The sequence below is a fragment of the Theropithecus gelada genome, chromosome 17, assembly GCF_003255815.1.
Source record: "Theropithecus gelada isolate Dixy chromosome 17, Tgel_1.0, whole genome shotgun sequence".
NCBI classification, from domain to species: domain Eukaryota; kingdom Metazoa; phylum Chordata; class Mammalia; order Primates; family Cercopithecidae; genus Theropithecus; species Theropithecus gelada.
The window spans coordinates 18,403,092-18,407,285 of record NC_037685.1 but is presented as its reverse complement, the minus strand read 5'-3'; the positions used below and the strand labels follow the sequence as shown (position 1 = coordinate 18,407,285).

Genomic DNA, 4,194 nt, shown 5'->3' with positions numbered 1-4,194 from the left:
ATAATCACATTGTTTGTAAATAAATAGATATTTTTCTCTTCCTCTTAATCCTATTTCTTTTTTCTTTTAAAATGACATTCCTTCTGCCTTCCTATCCTAAAACAGATGTGTTTTTCTACTAATTGCTGCCAAGCTGCTCTAGGCTTTTGTGTTATAACTTTGACTGAATTAATGAATTCCTTTTTATTCTTATTTGGTAAGAGCCTTACAAACTTTATATATGTAGAATTTTGTGTGTCTGTTTAGAAGTATCTCTTTATTAGACAAAGACATAAACTAAAAGTTTTCAACTTCCTATACGTGTTGAAAGGTTTAAATAAAGATTCTTGGATACAAAATATGGTCTACACAGCTCAAAATTAATTCAGTGACATAATATTATGCTAAAGTTATACTTATTTTGAATGTCTAGAATTTTTTGTTAATGGTTATAAAAATACCACCGGCCTAGACATTTTTATTTTGCTAAGATAGAATAGAATTACAAATTGAATTACTACAACAGTCCACACATTCTAAACATTTAAACATTAATGGTTTCTGGAAGATGCTGTTGTCCTTCACAGTTTAGAGAAAGTTCAGATGGCTTTGGTGAAAGCCAAACTTTTCTTCCACCCACAAAATTGTCTTTTCAGAAGTCTTGCTGGATGTTTTCTTTGTTTGCCTCTCCATATTGCTACTTAATTTGATGGTTTTCATTTTCTAGTTGAACAATTGTCCAATAGTCTGTTCAATCTTGTAATTCTTACTGATCAGGGATGTCCAATTTGATTCGATTTCTCTTGATTTAGCTCCAGCTGTGAGTTTCATGTTCTTTGGCTGCGAGTTTAAATCTTGAATATGTTTCCTTAACTTCTGAAGCCTTCTTCCTGTGTGTGTTCGATCACGTGAACTAGATTTTCATTATATACCTTCCAGGCATTACATCCACACTGTGACATTCATTCCAGATTCTCAATTCAAAATGCTTGATGCTCTAGCTGGGCCATAGAATCGTTTACACATTCTTGCCATGCAGTAATGTCATTTTTCTGGCCGGAGGAAGGGGCTGGAAGCTCAGATCATTTCATATGAAGCAATTCAATTGGCTGTCGAGGGGCCAATCTTTCAAATCCATTTTTCATTATGTCTTCAAAAGCAGAATAATCCAAGGCTGTCAGGTAGCTCAGGTAGTTCTTAGTTGTTCAGTGTCTGTGAGTGTCCTCTTCCACAAGCACTGTACACCAGGGGCTTCAGAACCTTGATCAAAATACAGCAGCACATCCACCACAACCTCTCTGGCCACCAAACCCATGACTGTCATTCTGGAGACCTTAGGTTTCTATGCATTATTTTGATACACTATTGATACAGATAGCTAATATTTTATTTTTGATATTCATATCTGTGATAACAAGTTAAATAGGCTTGTGATTTTCTTCAAGTGCTCTTGCTTGGTTTTGAGATCATATTTATAGCCTTATAAAATGAAATGGGCGGCCTCTCATGGTCTCTCTAGTTTCCGGAGCAATTTAGATACGTCTTAATAGATTTCTTGAAAATTTGGTAAAACTTGTCTATAAACCTGTATTTGAGGGTTTTTTTATTTTTATTTTTTCTTCTTCTTCTTCTTGTTTTTTACAAAGGAAGTCTTATATTACTATTTATATTTCTTTATGTTTATTGTTCTGGTCAAGTTTCTATTCTACTTTTTTAGATAGTTCATATTTTTTAGATAATTCATATTTTGACCTAGGTTTACAAATTTGCTTACAGTTGTTAATAATATCCCTTTAGCATTTTAATGTATTGTTTTAGTACTTATTTACGTTATTCCATTTTGAATTTATCTTTCTCACTCAAATAAATTTATTTTCTTAAATTTTCCAAAGAACCACATTTTGGTTTTTGTTAAGCTCTTTCTGTCTCTATCCTATAAGGTAATATATATATACTTTTTTTTTTTTTTTTTAAAGACAGTTTCTCTCTTGTCTCCGAGGCTGGAGTACAATGGCATGATCTTCGCTCACTGCAACCTCTGCCTCTCAGGTTCAAGCAATTCTCCTGCCTCAGCCTCCTGAGTAGCTGGGATTACAGGCACCTGCTGCTACACCTGGCTAATTTTTTTGCATTTTTAGTAGAGACGGAGTTATGTTGGTCAGGCTGGTCTGGAACTCCTGACCTCAAGTGATCCACCCACCTTGGCCTCCCAAACTGCTGTGATTACAGGCGTGAGCCACCACGCCCACCATATATACAAATTTGATGATGTTTCTCCTTATCTCTTCAGGTTTGCAATATTGCTTTTTTGCCAACATCTTGTGAACACTGAGTTGGTTGTTTTCTGTCTTTACCTTGTCCAATAAATGTATTTATATTTGCATATTACTCTAAATATTATGCCTACAAAATTTCAACAGGGAACATTTATATTGTCATCAACTTGTAAGTATTTAGTAATTTCTCTTATTTTATTTTTAATTATAGCATTTTAATTTCTAAATATACAATATGTTTTAGCTATATATCTGTTATTTCTAATTTTATTACATTATGATCAGAGAACATAGTTTATACAGTATTCAATTTCTAAGAATTTTTTGAAGTTTCCTTATGGCCAGTACATAGCCAATATTTATAAATATTTTTGTGTGCTCAAAAGCAATATATCTTTTTTGTTTGTTAGATTAACAATTCTATATGTCATATATAGTTTGAGCTAATAATTGTATTTTTTAGATTTGTATTATAGCTTTTTGATATGCTTGATCTATGTGTCTCAGAGATATGTTGATTTTTCTCATTACAATCATTGATTTATGTATTTTGCTCTGCAGTTCTTTTTAAAAATTATTAATCATTATTTAACTTTTATTTTCTGTTTGGGGTACCTGTGAAGGTTTGTTATATAGGTAAACGTGTGTCACGGGGGTTTGTCGTACAAGTTGTTTCATTACCCAGATATTAAGCCTGGAACCCAATAGTTACCTTTTCTGCTCCTCTCCCTCCTCTCTCAGGTAGACCCCAGAGTGCCCTGCAGTTCTATTATTCCTGCTTTACACATGTAGAGACTCTATTGCTTCTTATCAGTAAATATTGTCTCTCTGTTCTTATTAATATTTTATGTTTTAACTACTACTTTGTGAGATATGATGATTGCTATATGAGCTTTATTTTAGTTAATATTTGTCTAGTACATCTTTTCACAACCTTTTATTTTCAACCTTTCTGTATCATTTGGTTAATCAATATGTCTTTATAGATAAAATATTGGTGAACCTTCTTTATTTAAAAATCTAGGCCAAGAATTTCTCTTTTTAATAATGATAATTATTTTAAATGCTGTCGCATAATGAGTGTTTTTTTGACATTATACTTTTTTTGTTGTTACTAATTATACTTTTTTAAAACTCTTCTTCATTTCTGTTAGATGAAACTTTATTTTGTTGGTTTAAAATTAATGCATTTTCTTATGGTGCTTGCACATATTCCTAAGACTAGTATTTATGTTAATTTATTCTATTATGTCCTTAAACATAAATATCGCTATAAAAATACAAGTTCTTTAGCAAGATTTTCTTCTCCCATTCTTTTCTTTTGTTTTTTTTTTTTTTGAGATGGAATCTTGCTCTGTCGCCATGCTGGAGTGCAGTGGTGCGATCTCAGCTCACTGCAACCTCCTTCTCCCGAGTTCTAGTGATTCCCCTGACTTAGCCTCCTGAGTAGCTGGGATTGCAGGCACGCACCACCACACCTGTCTAATTTTTTTCGTATTTTTTTTTTTTTTTTAGCAGAAATGGGGTTTCACCATGTTGGCCAAGATGATCTTGATCTCCTGACCTCATGATCTGCCCACCTCTGCTCCCAAAGTGCTGAGATTACAGGCATAAGCCACCGTGCCTGGCCTCCTTCTCCCACTCTTATCATCTTGGTATTATCTAGAACTTTAGTTATGGGTTATTACAGATTTTTTTGTTTTTCTTTGGTTAATAGATTAATAAGCTTTATTTTTTTTTAACTTCCCTTATCTCTTGCAATATCTTCTGGTTGTATCTGCTCATTTGAGTATACTTTGCAAGAGTGTTTTCAAAATGCATCTAAGTGAGGATTCCTCTGCTTGAAAATATGGTTCTAACATTTGAATGGCAGTTGACTGCATATAATATCTTAGGTACAAAGTTTTTTCTTCAATATTTTAAAAATATTGCTCCATCC

At 32.9% G+C, this 4,194-nt stretch overlaps 1 pseudogene; it reads right to left on the bottom strand.

The window, feature by feature from the left end:
* Positions 1 to 631: 631 nt before the first annotated feature.
* On the bottom strand, positions 632 to 1,303 carry LOC112611096 (annotated as a pseudogene).
* Positions 1,304 to 4,194: the final 2,891 nt, after the last annotated feature.